The sequence below is a fragment of the Halyomorpha halys genome, unplaced genomic scaffold (genome assembly GCF_000696795.3).
Source record: "Halyomorpha halys isolate HHAL.00 unplaced genomic scaffold, Hhal_1.1 Scaffold320.1, whole genome shotgun sequence".
NCBI classification, from domain to species: Eukaryota; Metazoa; Arthropoda; class Insecta; order Hemiptera; family Pentatomidae; genus Halyomorpha; species Halyomorpha halys.
This window is the reverse complement of record NW_027116715.1, coordinates 836,769-859,426: the sequence shown is the minus strand read 5'-3', so window position 1 is coordinate 859,426 and position 22,658 is coordinate 836,769. Positions and strand designations below refer to the sequence as shown.

The 22,658-nt window shown below is 28.0% G+C and overlaps 1 protein-coding gene across 6 annotated transcripts in view; it reads left to right on the top strand.

Moving 5' to 3' along the window:
• Positions 1–22,658, top strand: part of Atx-1 (Ataxin 1) — a 248,450-nt gene that overhangs the window by 92,805 nt on the left and 132,987 nt on the right. For 2 of the 6 annotated variants that reach the window (XM_067053453.1, XM_067053454.1), the window contains one exon: positions 7,429–7,472. The exons of the other annotated variants lie outside the window; for them this stretch is intronic. The gene's annotated coding sequence lies outside the window, so the exon portion shown is untranslated. The remainder of the gene's footprint in view (positions 1–7,428; positions 7,473–22,658) is intronic. 6 annotated transcript variants of the gene reach the window in all.

Genomic DNA, 22,658 nt, shown 5'->3' with positions numbered 1-22,658 from the left:
AAATCTGGTTAAATTAATAGTAATATATATATATATATATAAATCTGGTTAAATTAATAGTAAATAATAAGAGAAATGAGAACTGCGTTTTTTTTTTTTTTTAATATACATGAAAGTACATCATGAAAAATACTAAATAACATCCAAAATAATGTGATTTCTGGTTTTACCAAGTTTATCGCATGGTTCTCTATATTATTATCACGTACAAAGGAGCTTCACTAATTTAACTACTCCAGCTTCACTAATAACTTAAAAAAAAAAATGCCAACATTTAAAAAAAAAACATGAGAATTGGAAACGGTTATTCATACTAAACTAGTATAGTATAGAATAAATTTACAAATTGACGGATCATTTCCCTCAAATCTTTCCCCAATTCTTTAATCACTGAAATAGGAAAATGTACAAAAACAACAATCCTTACATACAGACATAAGAGGACTAAACATATATTTATGTAAAATTGATTCTTAACCATTTGTAACTTTAAATGGTCATTCAAAAATTGTCATCAGTTTTTTTTTACCAAAATGTTAAATATAAGCATATAAGTAGTAAAGATTGGATTTTATAAGGGTATAGCCCAAAGTATTAATTATTGTATACACTAATATTTATGATGTAATAACTTTTGTTAAGAAAAATTATATACATATATTTCTGTAAAAGGTTAGAAATAAAAAAAAATAAAGTAAAGTTTAAAATTTTAGGGGGAACAAAAGATGAATAATAATAAACCATAACACAAGAGACAATTATTTTTTATTTGTCCAAATGTATGGAAATTAGTTACACAATGAAGGAAACCAGTATTTTTAGAAAGGTTGTATAGGAGTTTGGAAATCACGGATAAAAATTTGAGAATTGTAATCCATAATATTTCTTCCCAAAAATTATTTTCTCTGTTATTCAAGTACATTTAAGGAGCTTTATATAAAAAAATAATGATTTTCTCTTCAAAAATAAAACTATTTTTGACAAAAAAATTAAATTCTACAGTTTATATCAAAATTATTTATTTATTTTGTCGAACAGATCAAATATTTCAATAAAACATTACTTATCTAATTGAAATGCTCCCATCTTAATTTTTTAATTATAATTTTTCCCAAAGTGAATATTATTAGTTCCGAAATGTGCAAAAATTAGGGAGAGCATGAAGATATAGCTCATTCCAATACCATAATGTTTCTTTTCCTTCGTAATAAAGTGTGTTAATTTAAAATCCTTCAACTGAATCAATTACTTCTGTAATTTCGTCGTTCTATAAATGATTTTTAAGAATCACTGGGAAATTATATATAATAACTTCAAATTTAATTTGCATTGAATAACTTCGAATTGAATTTAAATTAAACAATATTAAATGAATAAAAATAAAATTTGTATGTAAATTTCAGAATGGTTTAATTAATACAGGAGTATTTACATGAGGACATGTTATAAGAAAAATCAAGATGAGTCAGGATTTCTTATACATAGGTTATTAACCTTTCCCACAGTTGGGTGTAAGGTTGTTAAACAATGGGCTTCTCTTATCTGTAACATAACCTGTGGGGGCTACACGAGCAATCTTCATTCAATTCGCAACCAAATTAAGAAGCACGATGTTAATTTACATTGTTTTAAATAACTTCTCTATCATCAATTAGTTTTTTCTCTATGGGAAATTTGCTAGCATTAAACTATTGTTTATAAATATAAATTAATTTCATGAATAATTTTAATTTATATTGTATTTAAAATTTTTCAGGTATATTAAACTGTATTAACAAAAATGTTTTAGTATAAAAACAACAATAATAAAAATATTTCATGGATTAGAAATATTGTAGATATCTTATTTTCGTAGATCGTTTTGGCAACATCTTGTATAAGGTTTTTTACAACACTTTATATACAAATAGCTACAGTCTATGTTAGGCAAAATTTGTAACAATCAGGTGAATTAGTAATTAAAACTGAGCATCTATAATCAATAACTGTCAAGGATTTTTACAAGTTCCAAAACTGATACTTTTAGTAAAGAGAAAATTTTAGAAAATTATACTGTTCTATTACACATCAAAAAATAGTGATATCCATTGATGACATGCTTAAAAATACTCAATTTTATAAAATAATATTAATTGCTAACAATAAAAAATTAACAATAAAAGCTATACTTTTTAACTAGAATAATTTTAAGGTTTGATGTATAATTAAATAAAAGGTGTAGGAAATTATGATGATACCTACAGGTTTCCCTCCACTAATAAATGTTATCAAAATTTAATTCTTCAAAGTCGAATTTAATACAATCTCCGTTTCGATTTACTTAATTGTCATATCCTGCTCTGGATATACTAATGTAACCACAGGACGTCATCATTCATTACATTTTATTCTTTTTTAATGGATTTCCCTTTTTAACTAGAATAATGTACTGAAACCTTGAAGAACTCAAACTAAAACTTTTAGTTGTACCAAACTAAAATATACGTATTAGAAACTTAATAGTTGAACAGTTATTAGTTCAGTAGCTTGTAGGAAGGTAGTCCGGATGGCGTTTAATAACATAAAGGTACCATATAGAAAAAAAAAGTATTTTTTAGCCAACGTTTCGTCCCACTTTGCAGTGCTAAATGTGAACAAGATACATTGTAATATATGACAAAATTAGAATATAAATAGAAAGGGAGTAAAAAATAAAGGAGCAAACTAAGTTAAGCATGATAATATAGATGAATAGAAACCTAATTAATAATGGGTGCAGTAATGAGTGATATAATAGTAAATATAGAACTAGAGTAATGGATATTAAAACAATACGTTTTAGAAGCAATAACAAATAAGGTAAAACATTAGCAGAGGATTGGTGAAGTAAATGTGTTATAAGTAAGGTGCGATAAAAGATAATAGGGGCAGGTGATGAGATAAATACAGGAATAGAAAGAGATTATAGAAGAAAAATAATAATTAAAGTCTTCAACTGTGGTTTGGGGTTTAACAACAGTAATGAGTGGGATACAAAGATATTTATTTTTAATTATAATATTTTTTTTCCGGCCAATACTTCCATTGCAGTCCTATGGTTGAGGGTTGAGTTTTTCATTTTGTGGAACCGCCACTCAATGATAAAAGTCAACGCCCCAGGCTGGATTCGAACCGGCACTGCCAGAAATCTCAAATTACTAAGGCTTGGCGTAAACCAACTGAACTAGGGGGGGGCCCTACCATATTTGTTAATACTTCTAATAAGTCTTATTTTACAATTTATTACTCTAGTTCTATATTTACTATTTTATTACTCATTACTGTAACTGTTATTGATTAGTTTTCTATTCATTTATATTTATACTTTCTTAACTTAGTTTGTTTCTCTTGTTTTATATAATTTTTTATACCCATTCTATTTATGTTCTAATTGTTTTAAACCATTGATAAACCAATAAATAGTCAATTTTATTACTTTTTTGTACGTTTAATGACCGCCACTCGGATCATCTTCCTAAAATTTATGTACATCGTTATAACTATTGAACTATTCTACTAAAGACTGAGGAACAACTAAAAGACTTGATCATCGTATCAATAAGTGCATTTAGATGTATTGCGACCGTGTTTTCAAAACGGAATATAACCTTGATGATAGAGTAACTTGGATTTGGGTCATACATCAGTTTTTAAATGACTTTAGGAAGCTTTTTCCTAGAAAAACAGGAAAAGGCAAACTATATGGCAAACAGTTGTGGACGGAAAAGCGGAAAAACATGAGTCAGCCTCCAGGGCTTTCCTTTTTCTCGGCCTCGATTTGTCTTGGGATGTGTACCCCTAATGGCCTTTAACTATTAGAGAAAAAAATTACTCGATAAATCCCATCAATCTGCTGCAAGGAAGCTGCGTGAAAGCTTTAAAAAAAAAAAAAAAAAAAAAGGATGGAGAAAGAACCTTGTAGGCCATAAACGGAGTTGAATGTTACTTCTTCGGTATTATCTTCACAACATATTGTGGAATATATCTTTAATAATAAACATGAAGCGATATGGTTCTTCCAAAAAGTTTTTTTTTTCATAATAAATAATGGTGTTATTAAAGAATTTCTAGATCTTCTTCAACGTGTTAAACACAGCCTGTTTTGACTTACGCGTGAAAAATAGCCTAAAGATATCCTCTAAGCCCTGAAAAGGACCAAAGATTTTTAAAAAATAGAAAAAATCATCGACTTATAGTTACTAAATACCTAACTTCTTACCTGTATCACTCTAAATTAAATTAATTTAGATGACATTAAGATGAATATTAATTGAATTATTATCTATCTTGGAAAAACTTCAAATTTATTTAAAATAATTTACTACTTGCATTCCAGGATTTCTTTTTTTTTTTTTTTTTTTTAATTTAAGGAAATCAAATCGCTGTTCTTTAAGAACAATGACACGACTTTAAACTTTGTGAAATTGAGTTTATTGTATTAACGGGCTCAAAATTCATTTACTTGATGTATGTAAGTCGACTTACATTATTATAGTACAAAAATATTCGCCAAGTAAGGAATTTCGTATTATGTACATTTACAAACATTTAATATATATGAGCCCACAAGCACAAAGTCAATTTCACAAAATTTTACGGTTGTCATTATTTTTTAGGAGTGTAGATATGTTTTAAGATCAGTTTATAACATTACTTTATCTCTGATATTTCAATATATTGTAAATCACTGAACTGAATTCTATTAAAATTACTGAGGTACCTCATAGTGATAATAATATGAGAATATTACACAAATCATACAAGGTTATTTAATTGTAATGAATATTTTAAAAAATAGTATAATTTAACTGCGCGTCTTGTTCAGCATCTATAATTTAATATCTGAAAAAAATATCTACAATCAAATATAATCAATTAATTGTATTTCTAATGATTTAATAGAAAAGAGTCAAAGCAATGAATATGTTTATAACATAATTTTGTTTACCTACCTGATAAAACATATGTGTAAAAAAAAAAATAAATGAAAAAGATTGGGGTTGGTGTTTGAGTGTTTAAAATTAAATATTAAGGTCAAATTATTTTGGTTTATTTACAACATTCCAAGTTATGCAAACATCAGAATGAAGTACATAACAAAGAAACTCCACCACAACTATGATTTTTTTCGGACTGCTTGAGACTGGCTGTACTTTGAAAAGACTCATTAAAATGGAATTATTTCCGGCTTTAAGGTTTTTCTTTTTTGGCGGACGGTTCCAAAGGCAATTAAAGCTTCTTTCCCTTCCACGGGGAAATAAATTGCAATAAAGGATCCTCGTTTGACTGGACCCCTACTCCTCTATATCTCTTCTACTCAAAATGCTTTCGTACTATTTAATTTTAGCCATATTTTAAACGCTTTCAGGGCTAACTGTTGTTGATACTTCTTCAATAACAGAAAAGTATCCATATTGGAGTATACTATGTCATCTTTATCACCTCTAGCCCACAATTCATAATAGTACAAGAGCCGGGAAGAAAAAAAGGCAGTTATTTCACCCCAATTTTTGATTACCTCAATGAAAACTAAATTAATAGTCAAAACTGTTGAGTCTGCCAAGTATAGGTAGGGGGAATAGAAAATGCTGACAGTTTCAAAACATTAATTTTTCATTCCGAGCTCCATATCTTAAAAACTTAGATTTTCTATTGTTATTGGAAGTTTTAAAGATATAGAGCTCCGAATGAAACATTAATTATTTTTAACGTTTTGAAAAAGCCGCAATTTTTTATTCCCCAAACGTATACTTGGCAGAATCATCAATTTTGACTAGTAATTATACATAGTTTTCATTAAATTAATTTTGGTGAAATAACTGACTCTTTTCTCCTCTTGGTCTCTTGTACTATAAGGGCTTATAACCTTCTCTGATCTATAAACCGTAGATTACAATTAATCAATTGTACCGCATATAAACAATAATAATGAATACTGGAAGATTATTGATTGACCGTGTGTAAAGATGAAAGGAATATGGTCCGGGTGCGGTAAAAAAAAAACTCAAATAGTAGAAATATACTATTTTAATGAGCCAACGTTTCGCCCCACGTTGCAGGGCTTCTTCAGGGCTAAAAAAGATACAAACACATAGTTACAAAAGGAAAACAAAAACATAAGTGTAAAATAACAGGGGTATAAAAAGTAAAAAAGTAAGATATAATAAGAAAAATTAAAGGTAGTAAATAGTAAATGTAAAGGGTAATAGTAACAAATAGATAACAAAAGAAATATTTTTTTAAAATATTAATTAAATTTTTTAGCCCTGAAATTAAAATAGTATATTTCTACTATTTGAGTTTTTTTTTTACCGCACCCGGACCATATTCCTTTCATCAATAATAATGAATGTACTTAAACATGTACAATAAATATTTTAAGATTTTGTCTACTAATTGAACCTAAAAATTCAACTAGAAACCAACCAACATTGATAGATTGTGATATCGATAAGCGTATCGATATAAGCTACATCAATAATTTTTCAATTTTCAATTTCCAAATTTTCCCTAGGTTAAGCTCTCCTCTCAATTATATTAGACAGCCTTGGTTCCTGTTGGGAAGAAAACCAAATTATCGAAATATCTTACATTTTGGTTCAATAGCGAGCAGTATTTTTTTAAATGTATTAATTTATTTGTTTAATGTATTAATGTAATTTATATTTTAATTAATATAATATATTAAGCAAAAATATTAAACAAAAACATTTTAAACTATTTTATAAAATAAAATATTATGATTATAAGAAATAAAATCACTAATTTTTTCAATTTAAATTATACAATAGACAAAGTGGGACATATAAATAGGGAGTTAACCAAACAGCACATTGGACATGAGATAAGGTGCAAAGAGGTAGTAAGAAATATAGAGCAATGGTTGTGCTAAAGAGGGGAGGAGAATGCAACAATAATGAATGATAATAAAATAAAAACAGTGTAAAGCAATTATTTTACCAAGCAATGTAAATATTGACATGATTTTCTTTGTGAAATTAAATTTTGACTAATTATGAGGTAAATATAATTGTATGAATTATAAATACTCATGGATGAGGATTGTTATAGTGAATTATTATAATGAATTATAATATTATTGTATAGTGAAATATTATTGTTTGTAGGTTTATTTAAAGTATATGAATATGGGACAATAGTTCCGAAATATTGTGCAACAATATGTTAATTTAGAATAAAATACATTCAAATTGGAAGCTCTTTAACCTCAACAATTTTTTATTGAAACTGACTTACCAGACTTCCTATAAAGAAAATCCAGAATATTTTCATTTATTATGTAGATATTGAGAACAGTAAAATGATTTTATTTTATTGATGTAAGTGGGGAAAACCTAATCATGAAGCATTTTTAGTGTTTTTTTTCTAATGTGATGTAATTTGTTTCAGGTCAGTGAGTAACATGATGATGGTTGAATATCTTTTCCTGCATGGTGAGTAAGAAAAAACATGAAATAAAATTGTCGCAAATTTTGTTTAAAACCATAAAGGAAATAGAATTGATAAATATGCATAGTTTTTAATAATTATTATAATAAAACCGGGATAAAACTTAGTTCAGTATCAAAACAGAAGGAGAATAGTAAAAGTTAAAAAATGGCCGATATACCTATGTTATTAATGGTTAGCTAAAACAAGCTTTAAACTTGTTGGAGGGGGTAAACTTAATCTAAGTCAGAATTTCAAAATATTCTATACTAATCAAAATACTAGATCTATTGTAACTTATGCTACTTTAACCACCTTCCCTGTATTAATCTAAAGAGAATATTTATTGAAAATAAAGTTTTTTTTCCTTATTTAAAATTTCATCTCAATCATATTGGCAATAAACTTTTGTTTAGGCCTGAAATGATAATTGTCACGTATTCTACTAATAAATACAATCTCAATTTACGTACATCTATAAAATTTGTGACACTTAATTATTTTCATGTATTCGTGTTTACAGTATTTAAATTTTATTTATCAAATAATTGGAAAGCAGGCGCCGGGCGGGTTAGAAATCCCGTTGTCCTTGCCCCCGGTTTGAAATACTAACTGGTGTGAAAATAAAACCAAAAAAAATCCAGTATTGTAGGTTCTAAGTTTATTTTAAAATACAAAACGCAAGCCTCCTTGGAATATAAATACTTATTTTTCTCCGGGTTTGATTTAGGTATATACTTTGAACTAAATAAGGTAATACATAAGTATTTGGGGGTTTTAATTTGCATGTATTTGTGAATTTATAATTATATAAAAACCCATATTTTTTTGTTTAATGCAAAATTAGCTCATAATAATTTTATTTAATTAAATCACATTCAAAAATTGTATTAGTTTAATTTATATTCAGGAAGGTTTTTAATTTTTGGTAATTTCTTTTTATTAAAATTCTAAAAAGCAGTCCGAAAATTAGAATTTGACCTCAAATTCCAAAAAAAATTCATAATGATCGCTTCTCTGTGGCTAAAATGGGCAAAAATTGGAAAATAAAACTGAAAATTAAGAAAGTTTTTATTTGTATAAATAAAACTTGATAAGGTAGTGAAATTTTTGGGCAAAGGTCTGTGTTGACCCATTAATTTTTAAGATACAGCTTCTCCAATATTGGAAAATATTTTTTAAAACACACTGAATACCACCTCATCGTTGTAATAAAATTATCAGTGCTAACATTCATATGTTGTTTAATTAAAAATTCCAAGGTTGATAAAATATTTAACACACATTAGTCCTGTAATTGTTTGCACCGCCATTACAAAATAACGGCATTTTTTACTCTATTTGTAGAAATTATACTATCTAAATAAAAAAACGTAACTTGCTAAAATCATATATTTTTACACGGCTGTAAACTTTGTGAAATTGAGTTTATTGTATTAACGGGCTCAAAATCCATTTACTTGATGTATGTAAGTCGACTTAATAATACAAAAATATTCGCCATGTAAGGAATTTCTGAAAAACGTAACTTGTTAAAAATCATATATTTTTCAGTGCAATTTTTAAAAATTTTTATAAAACAAATTGGACTTCATTTATACATTTTTTTTAATGCTTTCTAAAGTTAAAAAAAATGAAATCCACAAAAAAGTTTAAATAAATTACTGTAAATACAAAGTTATTAATCTCATTTTAGTTCGATGAAGTAAATTATTTTTGAATCTTTAATTTTATAAATAATTAATAATATGAACTTGGTGAATGACACAATCTTCGGTGTTATCATCCATCTTCAGGTTGCTGATTAACTATTTTATATATAATGTATAATTAACTCCGTAATTTGTCATTACTTGCTAATATTAAAACATATTATTGTCAATTATTAAATAAAAAACTTTTTATATCAATTATTATAGATTTTTCAAGGAGAATAATAACCTTCCTGAGGATTGTTATATTTAAACAAGGAAGATTGTGTCATTCACCAAGTTCATATTAGTTCTAGAAACTCTTCCAGTAAAGGATTATTAATTTTAAAATAATTAATATTTCTTGTGATAACGGAACATGTTTGAAACATGTTTCAGTATGAAGTGGAATTTTGAAAAGTTAAAGTTATCACTACACACACAATGAGATCAATTTTCTGCACATATTTCTTTCTTTTTCGTTATCCATTTTAAACATATTTTATTACTTTATTTTGATTAAAATTACGTTAGAAAATTAATAATTATACAAAGAAATAGATACCCGAACACTCAAGCACTTTGAATAAATTTCTTTTGTTTACATGCGCACCGTTATGCAATGCAGCTAAAGTTGAAATGAGTTCTTTATTAGAATTATCTCTGTTTGATAAAAAATAGAATTTAATTTATCTAGAATTAAAAGAACAGGAATAATTTTCCTGTAATATACAAACGACAAATTTTCGTCTACTAATCAGAGAATTATTCATGTTGTAACTTAGTCCATTCAATAAGTTTAACTCTTCCAGATTGTATTTCTGGTCTTAACTTAGAAGATGTTATTTATTTCTTATATAAGTTCTATAATAGCATAAGTAATATTTCTTTATTATGTAAGTCTATTGGAAACATATTTTCTCCTTGTTATCCATCCCATAGAACATACTTGATATCCATTCAGTTCTATCATTTATGATTTATATAATTTTTCCATTGTTAACAAAAAGCCTTTTTTAAAAACATTCGTAACTACCACACATGGTTTCATCACATACTAATAATTCACACATATTCATCATAAGCTTCTAATAATTCAGAATGATTGAAAATTAAAAAATTAAAATAAAAGTAATAAAATCAAATTAAATATATGACTATCTCTGTGATAAAATGGAGTCATGTCTTCATCTATTTGATTAATAGTAAACATAATCCCAACAAAAAAAAATATTAATCTCAATTCATTACTTTGTATATATTTTTCACGATCTTTTTATTGCTAATTTTGTTAGATCTTCTTTGTTTTTATTTTTAAATTAACGCTAGTTCAATATAAAATATATATATATAAAGCTCAATGACGTCAATAACACTATTATCCACAATCTTAAACTCACTTACGAAACACTATATCTGTTGGTTTTGACGTTTTTTAGTACTAAAATAAACTCATGGAGGAAAAAGAAGTAAAAAATATGTTATTGTTATATGTAATACTAAACTGGAGCGTGCCAAAGTTTTCAGCGTTTTTATACTTGACGTTTTAGTTAGTACGTGGGCGATCACCTAAAAATAGATTCCTTTGAACAGTTCAACTTCTGAATTGTGGTTCTGGGGAAAAAAAAAATCTATTCATCTAGAAGATATTCTGTTTCAAAATCTTAAAAATAGTATTAATTTCGTTCGAGTACTTTGCAGTTACAAATTGATAACAAATATTGATACAGTAGCACATGAGTCGAATATAAATTTTAGAAAATGATACTTCATTTTTAATAAAGGCAAAGGGATTTTAAAAATTGTTTTTATAGTAATTATCTATTTTTAAAGCTTTACGTGTGAAATTAAAGGAAACTTATGATTACTACACTGTCAAATGAACAAACAATAGTGCTAACAATTTTTTTAAAATATAGTATTAATATTTATTTATTATATATTATATTAAAAAAAAGAAAAGGAAAATTCCTTTAGAGCCACAGTGTATATATACAAAAAATTATGTTGCTGTTAAAAATATAAATTAAGAAGTTGTTCAATCATATTTGGGCAAATTTATTAAGTTTAAATCAAATTTTAAGTTACCTTATTTTTAATCTCTTTATTTTTAAACAAGACTGTGTAAATTGTCATTCTCCTCTTCCAACTACTTTTCACCTCATAGCAACTTAGGTGATACATATTTTCTTTTTTAATATTATTATTTTAGTATAGAGAAATTTTAAAGGAATAAAAATTTTTAAAAATAAAAATTTAAAGAAGGGAAATTTTAAACGATAATAATTTTTAAAAAATAAAAATTTAAAGAAGACAAATTTGAAACGAATAAAAATCGACAGTAAATTTGACTACGCCTTAATAAACCTTCAAAGTCCATAAGCATATTAAAATATCAACTTCGCGTAATATTATGTGGTTTTCGATTCCAGCAGAGATAAATACCTGACAAATTATGGATAGGAAAGCGTTTTTAGTGCCAAACGTTTAAAAATTATTTATTTAACATTAAAGAAAATGAAAAACACCACTTGAATAAATACAAGCATATTTCGTATTGATGTAATTAATTTTGTTATTAGAAAATGATTTGAACTGTGAGTTCCGAGAAAGAATTAAGAGATAAATTCACGTGGAGAGAAAAAAAAAACACTATACTTAACGGAAAAAATAAATAAATATCTCGGTAGTAAATACAATACCACTATATATAAAATTTTTCATTTCAGTTTTTACTTGAGGTATGGTTGAATCCTGTTCATTAATATCTACACCATCTAATGGAAGACGATTTGTAAAGCATTTTAACTATTATACCATCTACGGAATGTACGAAGGAAATTCAATTTTTGTTGGTGATTTTAAAGAGCGGTTATTAGAAATGAAATTTTGAAATATATTCATCAAAAATTAAATCTGTTCAGCTACAACCCAAGAAGGGTTAAGGGTGCAATATTTTCCTTACTGCTACCAGACCAATAGTTGTGCTAGGGGGTGATTTGGTCAGAATCCCTTTCGACCACCAGACTTTCTCCAATTTGTGAGGCTGGATGAACCCAGAGGACGCTCCAACCATATGGTTGACTCACGGCCACAGTAAAAGAGTAAATAATTATATTTACTCCACTATCAGGCCAGAGCCAGATTCGAATCCAGGTCCTTCGAATTAATAGCACAGAGACACCCCGCTCCTATGAAATATATAACAGCAAAGACTTATTTCTCACAGAGCTTGCAACACGAAGCTCAACATAACTGAAGGGGATTTGGCTCACACTCGGTATGATGGGGCAAATAATATTTCACTTATGCACTATCTCGGCCATTAGAAGGCTCAAATAGCTAGTAGGAACCTCGCCAAGGATTGTCTTGTTTATTCACGTTTTCTAGCCGACTGCCCGCCTCTTGGGAAACCGTGTAAACCAGGAAGAATATAAATATCTATGACGTTATATCCTCCGGAGCACCGAAGAGGATTTTCCAGATCGCGGGCGAAATATAAAAAGCCTCCGATGACGGTACAGGTAGCAGCTATCAGAAATGTCAGGTATAACAATAGCTTTGTCAGAAGAATTATTTTGGGAACGTCCTATCGCTGGTGGTTTCAGACCGCCCGGAATAAACCTTCCAAAGTTCGTTGTAGTAGGTGTATTTTAAAATAGAATATCTTGGTGAAATGAAATTTATAAATATATACATTAAAAATGGAACCTGTTCTGCTATAACCCATTAAGGGTCAGTGATGCAGTACTTTGTAACGAAGTACTGTTACTATATCAATGGTTGTGCAAGGAGGTGATTTTATCAGAATCCCTCTCGACAGCCAGATATTTCTTCAATGAATAATAAATCATTTGATATTAACTGGTGTGATTTCGACTGTAAATTTTTATCAGGCGTGAAATATTTATATTGAAAATAAAATGGCAACTCGTAGCATAAGCTATGATATCTCATAAGTTCGAAACCATTAGACAAATTGCACAAGAATTTCCGAAGTATGAGAAAATTACTTTCGTGCCCAACAAAACGATAGTTCATACGTTATATCCCTCCCAAAAATAATACTTTCTTTTATTTATCGTTTAGGTGATGATATATAAATAATTTTACTCCTTCATTTTTGAGTTTTTTTCTTTTTTTTGTTCAGTGGAAATCTCCGCATAATGATCAAAACCATCTATCTCGTTTTTATCGGTTATACAAAAGTTTCACTGTATCACATAAGACAATATAAATAAAATCTAACATTCATTTTTTTTGTTCTCAAAAATCTCTATTTTACTGGCTTTATCCATTTTAATCTTAAAGATACCAATCTCTTTGAACAAGTTTATAAATAGAGAATTCCATAATTAAAAAAAAGCTGAGAATGGGTGTCGTTGAAATGCGAGGTATAAGCATAAGAAAAAATACATTTCTCATTTCACCTCATGCTTCTTTGACTTGGTACCATCTTACCTCCTGATTACTAAAAACATGCTTATTTTAATATCTGAATTATACACAAAATTTATTATTAAAAACTGTCGTTTATCTGCGTTTAAATTTCCCACGTTTGAATGTGTTTTTAATATTTAGCTGACATCTGATACAGATAAATCCTAAGAATAGTAAAAAGCCGCGGGAATGGCATGCGTTTTTTTCCCGCAAACCCTTCGTGGTATAGTGATCTCACTGGGCAACACATGTTCACGTCTCCGTATCTAGAGTTTTTTTTTTTATTTTTTACCCTTTCGTACAAAAGTTTCCACTCCCCAGCGTGAGTAATAAGCTCGTAATTACTTTTTGATAAGAATATTACATCATTATTTTCTTATATAATTAATTATAAAGTTGTAATTTATTCACAGTTAAACAGAAATTTAATAGCACTGTTGGAAATCTAAAACAAAAGGGAATGATCAATAACCTATCGCCACTTAAGCTATTAATATTAAACTATTTAAACTTGAATTCAAAAAATCAATTCAAGGGAACAACAAATATACTTTTTAAAAATACTGATTTGGGTTCAGAGGACCGAAAATCAGATCTCGATTTTTTTTTTTTTTTTTTTTTTTTTTAAATAGACTATTATGTACCATTGAGTATTACTATTACATAACCTACTTTAATTAAACCTTACTTCCTTCTGATGTTAAAAACCGAAAAATATACAACAGTGCTGTATTGGATTCGATTACAAAATGTATAAATCCCAAAATAATTAAAGCAATAAATTCCTATATGACTGGCATAAAAAGAAAAAACAAATACGTGATTATTTAAATGAGATATATGGTATTGGAACCGGTAACAATAGATGATTGGAGATACCCTCCGTTGCATGGCTACGATAATAACAGACTCACTCATCGGAAGGAGGTTATCAGATGATTGGGCGTGTAATCTCCTGTCTCCTGGATTTAATGGAGTCAGGGTTCGTTGCAGGTTACCAAGCTATGGCCATTCAAAAAAACTCTACCCATCTGCAAACGGTCCGCATTCTGCAGAAAGGAACCAAATTGTGTAATAACTAACCCAAGAATGGATCTTGAGTTAATTGCAGATAGATATTAACAAGTCAAACCATATGTGTACTGATTAATTCAACTAACAGCATATTAAAGTGCTTCTATTTTATGCGAAGATGGTCCCTGCTTCGAGTTGAAATTGATTTTCGTTCGTTTTAGATCATTTCCAATTATTCACGATGCCAATATATTTTCCCTTTTATCTGACCAAAATGCAGATTGACCAAGTCCAATTTTAACAAAAAAGTACTTTCGATAGTATTTATCGTTTCCAAATTTTAATATTTTTCTTTTAAATAAGTATGCCAGTAATATAGTTTTTAATAAATTTTACATTCTGACCATTTATTCACTGATAAACTGTTTTAAAATCAATATCGAAAATACTTATTTTTTTTTTTTAATATTATATAATAAATTGTTATTTATTGATAAATATTACATTATGCTACATTCTAGGACGATAAGTAATAGTGATGTTATTACATTCATAACAAAATTATAAAACACACACACATATGTAAACATAAAATAAGAAAAACAGGGTATATTTTGACCGATAAATAAACAAAAATAAAATAAAGTAGGCAAAAGTAAAATTTCCAACTAAATGTTCTAATAAAGTTAAAACACTATCACATCCATACTCTAATGGGAAATGCTAAGAATTATTTTAGGGGGTCATTTAGTCAATTGAAAACCTCATATATGAGTTAAGTGAAGTTTAGCTAGTTTATCAACTATTTAATTAGTATGTTGAAATAAAAACAAAATATTTAAAAAAAATTAAAATACTTTTACTTTTACATAATAAACGGTAATAAATAATTACCCGAAGGTGGTACGGGTTGGGGGCGCAGGTCCCAATGCGCTCGGTTCGGAACGTTGTGGATTCGATTCCCATCTGGGAAGTTAATATTCATTTTTCGGCGGTCCCGAAAAATGAATCTTGACACTCCCACCCTGGTTAGTATGCGGCGGCAACTCAGGTAGCCGTCAGGGTTTGGCACTTGCCGGACTTATCCCCCACCCCCCAAATACCAGTACCAGTACCAGTACCAATACGTTTACATATAAGTAAATTAAAATTAAAATACATTTAAGCGCTGTTAAACTATTCCAATGAGGATAAGATATAAAAGATCATCAAATTTTAAATTTATTTACCGAGTTTTATCAAAATCGTTGGAGAAAATAATATAAATAGAAAAATGGTATTTATGTAAGTATATTTTGTCGAAAAGGTTTTTGTAACATCCTAGAAATAAACCAGTTCCAAACACGTAATTTTAATTTCGTACGACTTCATACGTTTTGAGCCGTTGAGACGTTCAAAACGTGTATTTCCATAGATAAAGCTAATTCAAAATTTAACAGGCCACAATACTTCCCCTCTCAGCATCCTCACAGGAAAGTGAAGTAAAAATTAGCGAGGAGCATAATAAAAAATTAAAGATTAAATAAATATTATATTGAAAGAGGAGGAGGAGAGAGATAGATCAAAACAAAGCTCGAGAAGGGACTCACCACAAGCAGACTCACACTAGTTTACAATTAATAAACGCATATCGCTTTATGACAATAATACTTAAAAATTTCTGTTTCTCCCTCTGTTATTCCATTTTTTTTTCTCTTACCCTGTGTTTTAATTCGTTTGTCAACCCTACCCCGCTCTTGAACATTGACTTTAATGGTCCCCGTTCCTGTGACTTAACAGTATCTGTTATGCTAATGACATGCAAATCCTCAGTTCCGCCGTAGCAAAGACCCTTCAACTGTCACTTCATTCTTTTTCGTACAACATATTCTTAGCCGTACCACCACTTTCCTCTGTGTACAGTCCCTCGCGGAATGTTGCGAATGAATTAGCATGGAGAATGAGTTCTACCTTAATTTTGGTTGTGGTATTTCACCTGGAACAAACCAACATGCACTTTACCTAATTCAAGTTAAATTGGCAATATGCAATGTCGACCTTTTTTTAAAGCTAAATGTTCTCTAATCACTGCTGAAACATTACAGAGCTGTACCTAAAAAGTACAAAGAGAAAGGTCTTACATACATTTTAATCTTAAATTCTGTGGAAATTTTTATTTTTTGCCCCAAAAATCTCTAAGTGAGATAAATTTTTTTTTCTTGAAGTATTAAATAATAGCATATGATTATTTGATTTAGTAATTAATTATACGAATAAACGAAATACTAAGATTGGAAGAAGATACTTGACCGTATGAAGTGGACTGTAGGAAGATTGTCTGCGTTCGTCATCCTTGTTTCTATCTGACAGCCCTGACGAAGCCCTACAAAGTGGGGCGAAACGTTGGTTAACAACAAATAGGTTTGTCTACTATTCTATATGTAGTATAAATGAACATTAATACTTAATAACATTAATTGCCCAGGATTGGTAGGATCTATTTTACCAATCAACTTCCAAAAATAGCACTGTCACGAAGTGTTCTTCGACACGTCGCATCAGCATTGAGCCTACCGAACCCTGTCATTTCTCAAAATAAGAACATAGCCAAGCTAATGAAAGGTAGTAGCATGTTATGTTAATGGTAGTAGCATACAAAAATTGTGAAGTCCTAATAACCTGCGAGTTTTAATAAATCAATGTGAAGCTGTAATACTAAAATTAAGTCCTAGATGGTGATCGAATCGGCCGAAACGTAGGACTTTTAATTAGGTATTAATAAAGAAACATGAGATAATTTGGTTAATTTTTGTTATTATTAATAAAATACTAGTCTCGAAAAATATAATACAAATATATAAAAAGTTTATATAATGTTTTTATTAACAATAAAAGATTCTTTAAGCATTTATTTTTGTCTATATTGGTTTGTTCTTCAAATTTTATATATTTTTTCTTAGCTTTTGGTGCAGTAATGAGGTAGCTCCATTCTATTAAACGCCCCTCCCCCTCTGTTAGAAGAAAGCGGGTTCCAGATGACCTAGTGTGATTTATTAATGCTATTGTGTGAATATATATTTTTAAAAAAAATATTTCACAAAATTTGGAAACTTTTTTTTTTTTTTTAAATTCAAAAGTAAAAAGCAAAAGAAGAATAGGTGCCTTATTACTCTGCAGAGATGGGCAAAAATTAACTATGGTTTAAACTAATAGCCATTGATACAACCCTTCATTTATTCATCAATGATTCATGGATGAACCATTGATAAATAATTATTGAATTTACGATAATTTAACTATTAGTTTCAACTTTAGCTAATTTTTGTCCAAATCTGTTACTCAACTCTTATTTTTTTCTTTTAATTTACATTCTATTTATATTTTCATACCAAATTGGTTTTTTTAATTTCTTTATCTAATATAAATTTATTTGTTTCAGGTAAGTTGAATGATTTTGAAATCACTTACTTTCCCAATTGGTGAGTAAGATTTATACAACAATTTCTGATTGACTATATATGCTTACATATACCAGAATCAAAATTCCAAAGACGTCCAAACACGTTATTTCGAAAAAAAAAACCTTTCAAATATCAATTTATTACAGATATTTAAGTCGAGGACAATAACTGAGGGAGCATATATCAATAACAAGAGGGCAATCAACAAAAAGTAAATGTTTAAAATTTGGCAAATCACCCTTTCCTAATATGAAGGCCATCAACTTTTCCTTTCTACCAGTATTTATTATAAATTTAAATTCCTTAAAAAATAAAACAAATAAAAAAGATAAGTAACCAGTTAATGGTTAATGTAACCGGGTATTTGTAAAGTTGTCTGTATTAAATAGAAATTTAAACCTGTAAGTTATAAAAGCGAATCCTCTGCTTACAATTTTTATTTTAAGTGTAAGTTAAATTTTATATTTGTAAATTAAAAGGAAATATACATATAACTAATAAATTATCTCCATTTTCGTTATTCTAAACATAATTGAAAAAAGAACCTTTCAATTTTTAAAAGTATATCACAAATAATCTATGTATCGAACGAAGTTTTATATTTTACATTTAAATGTTTCTATTACTGTTTAAAACATTTTGATTTCTTTTAAGAGCTCCACTAGATAGGTGCCCATAAAATAGGTGTTTTGTATAAGATAAGAAAACGTTTATATGAAACTGAAAGTTGTAAAAAATTGTAATAAGTGAAAGTCGATAACTACTATTCTTCCTAAAAAAAAAAAAAAACAATAAAAAAAACTTGCATATATCAAACTCTGCTGGAGAGATCATGCAGATGTTGGTTCTTGAGAAGGGGGTTAAGCACTAACGGGTTCTAGAAATTATAGTGTAATCAAATACAATTTATAGTGGGAAGATATTTACAATATTTACGAGGTTTGGAACATTTGGTGATATATATAATACAAAAATACTAGTAACTTTTTGTTATAACTAATTATTTGTTTAATATGGTTAATTAATCATTAATTAACCTTAAAATCAGTCTGATTCATTTATCACGTTTCATAACATTTAGAGTCAGAAGGATAATTTTATAAAAAACAAAACAAAAAAAACAAACTATTTAGGTTAAAAAACAGTATACAGTATATCGTCAGTATGTCAAACTTCTGAAACCACGTAAACATCAAATCCAAAATTTTCTTTTAAGAGAGACAAAAAAGTTAAGAAAAATAAATAGTTTTTTTTTTATAGTAGAGAACATTAATTATTAATTGTTGTCCATAAATTTATCTAAGAGAATAAATTAAATGTAATAAAATCAAAACATTTTAGACTTAATAGTTTAATACTTTTACCAATGATATGCTTTACAAATGTTAAATTTGACAAAATTCAAGGTTTAAAATTTTGAAATAAAATATTAAATTTCAAAACTAAGGTATATATTTTATTTTTGAGATAGTTGACTAGCCGAAATATTTATTTCGAATGTTGATTTTTTTTTTGTTTCAGTTGTGATTCGGATTATGTGTTTATGTCTTTTTTTACATTAATTTTTCAAAATGTGCCTAACAAATGTGGTCAATACAATTTGGCTCCTAACAAAAAAAATTGTCCTTTCAAAATTATCGTGGCGTTAGTCGTTATTAAAACTCATAGATAGATTTATTTCTTAATTAGTTATTTTTAACTCCTTCGTCATGCAATTAAGATGTTTTTGTAGACTGAGTATCTAATATTTCAATACTAGCCTGAATATTCTAAATTTCGATAGTTAATTATATTATTCTCCCAAAACATTAATCTGACCTTTAAAAAATATATATTTTTATTCAAAGCAATAATAATTATGTTTCAATAATTTTTGAAACATTTCAATATGTTATTTGAAATTACAATAATATTTTGACCTCTGAAGATAAAACTTAAAAAGAAATTCTGATAGGGCAAAGATACACTAAAATGTAATATAAAATATTGTATATCTAGAATATACATCAATTTAATGAGGTTTTTTTTTTTTTTGTCCCTTGTCTCTTTCATAGAAATATTCAATATTAGAAGTCCTAGTTTAACAACTATTATAGCAGAACCGTATTTTTTTTCTCTTTGCTTCTGTATATAATCAATGGTCCTATTTCCATTGCAATGTTTTGCAAAAATATTTATTAAAAACACCTTGGTTTAAAAAATGGATGAAATTAAATTTTTTTATACAATGAAACAATAAAGGTTTATATTGATGTTTAAAATTACATAAGCATGATCAATTTCCTGAGTAGAAATAAACTGTAAAAAAAGTTTGTTTTTTTTCTTTTTTTGCGAAATGCCCATTCACTATACCACTCATTGGTCCTTGAAGCCCTTTTTCATTACCAAGGTAATGGTTAATATCCAAGAAGAAAAAATTGAAATATATTCTTGTCGTCAAGTGGAAAATAGATCGATCCCGCCCGGCTGCCAAGAATTTCGCTATCACCAGCTCTATTGTTATAATAAAGAGAGAATAGAGAATAGAGCCAATAATACGAGTCGGTTACGGACGACACAAACCAAAAATTCTTAGCCTCTGAGAACAAGTAGGCATAAATCGCCAAAAATAATTAACAATTTCATGCGGGTTTTAACGATTTTTTAAAATTAATATGTTAGTAACCATGAGTGGATTAACTTATTTAAGACATGAGCTATTTAAATATCACCGAGTTTTTAAAATAGATGTGGCTATGAAAATTTATTGTAGGAATTCATTAAATTTCGAGTGAGGAATAGGAAATTTAAAAAAAAATTTGTAAAGTATTAAAGGGGAATATTTTGATGTATCAATAAAACAAAAATTAATTTTACCTCTATTGATACTTTATCAATGTCAGGCCCAAAAACTGACGTTTCGTATATTAAACCTGAAATATAAATTTAATGCAAATACAAAAACTTTTTTTTTTAAATTTTGTTATTTACCTCTTTTATAGCCTAGGGACATACAAAGAGGACTGTCCCAATATAGAAATTAACAAACAAAATATGAGTATCAAATAAGAAAAACGAAAATGGAAAACAGAAAGATCTTGGGGGGGAAAAAAAGAAAATAACATAAAAATATTTTAAATATAATCAATAAAAATGTTTTTAGGTATAACAAAGGTACATAAAAATTATATTAAAAAAATAAGCTCTGTACATTACATATAATCATATTATTTAATTAACAAAATAGAATACTTAAAAAAAAAGGGAAATTTCTTCAAAATTAAATGTGAGATGTTTAGAAAACTGAAGTAATGATGACAATTTTTCGTGTAATAATGTCAAAACCTTTATTTCAATACAAATGGTTTGCATCTGTAATAAGCGCTGTCTAGAGACATTTAAAGGAGGTTGGCCTGACAAGGAAAATAAAAAACGAAATATGAAAAAAAATAACAAAATAATTAAAAAATAAAAGAAAAAATGAAAAATCGTAGAAAAAAATATCAAAAGAAATCACTTGAAGATTGACCACTCAAGGAATCAAATAAAAAACATTTCGAAATAACTACAAAAGTCAATTTTGAGGAGATTCACAAAAAAAAAATCAGAATATTATTCGCTTTATTTTGATGGCCTGGCTCCGAAAAACTGAGTAATTTATAAATTTTTGTTGTTAAATGTGATATATACTTGTATAAATATTATTTTCTCAGTGGCATAAAAACTCGGTAAATTAAAAAACTATGAAGGATTAATTAAATTAATAAACTGACGATTTAGCTTATGCTCTGGAGTTTTGTTTTCCATTAGCTAGATGTCCTGTGGTTATTAATCTTAGTTTATTAATAAGTAACAATAATCATTATATATATATATATAAATTGAAGGTTAGATCATTAGATGTTCAGTGTTACTCATGAATCCGGTTGGCCAGTAACCCGGTAGCAGGTATCAGTTTAAGACTACGAAGAAGGTGAAAGGAAGGAACGACTAATGCCTCATTAAGACTCCTTTTGATTAGTTAATTATGCAGTAAAGGTCGAGGTTACCTGAGAGCTCTAACTAGGCAGCTCCGGTCTGAGGCCCCTTTGACAGCCGACTCTGGCCTTTGTCGGGGTAGTCTGTATCTCAGATCATAGAAGTCTCTGACAGCCCTTCTGACTCTCCAACGTTTTATTTCCTACAGTTTCTGTTCTAGACAGCTCTCAGATATTTATACCGTAGACAATTCGCGACATAGCATTTGTACGTTACTCCTTTTGTAAACGCGAGAGACTATAACATAAACCAGTGGGGAAACAAAAGTTTTATTTATTTTATCTGACGAAATTGTCAATATTGAGCATATTTTATTACTTATTTATTGATCTCTGTTATAGCCTAGTAACATGCAGATGGAATGGACTTATTAACTAACATAACAAACAAAATATATATGAGCAAATTTTAGTGTACTAAAAAAAGAAAAAATAATACAAACTAAAACATAATTAAATATAAAATAAAAAATTGGTGTGTTTCAAATATACATCAATAATAAAATTATATTATTTAAAATTTTCGAATTTGAGAAACCACCATATTTTTCGATGAGCATGTTTATATCATGCACCCAAATATTATATTA